The sequence below is a fragment of the Etheostoma spectabile genome, chromosome 15 (assembly GCF_008692095.1).
Source record: "Etheostoma spectabile isolate EspeVRDwgs_2016 chromosome 15, UIUC_Espe_1.0, whole genome shotgun sequence".
NCBI lineage: Eukaryota > Metazoa > Chordata > Actinopteri > Perciformes > Percidae > Etheostoma > Etheostoma spectabile.
In genome coordinates, this window is record NC_045747.1 from 26887586 (window position 1) to 26887978 (window position 393).

The window sequence follows — 393 nt, forward strand, 5'->3', positions numbered from 1 at the left end:
ATGAAGAAAACAGCAAGACATTCCCATTATCCTCAACCTTATCTGAAAGAAATGTTTGAGACAGTAGGCATCAAGAAGGACTACCGGCCAACGTGCTGGGGAACTTCTTCATTAATGTCTGTTTAGTCATTCATATTTTAATCCTTTATTTTATTTCCAGAAGCCATATTTGAGCACACACATAAATGTAGATTAATTTTTATGTTAGGGGGAAAGATTAAAAATAGAAACTGGATCGGTGAATTCTCACAGAATCACAACTGAATTCATATCTTGCTAATAAGTCAGAATCTTATCAACCTGGAGTCCCAGTCTCTGTCATTATTATCCTATATGTTATGTTTTAGGCCTATTCGCAGACAGCCATTTAAAATGTAGCCTTTGCCATATAAA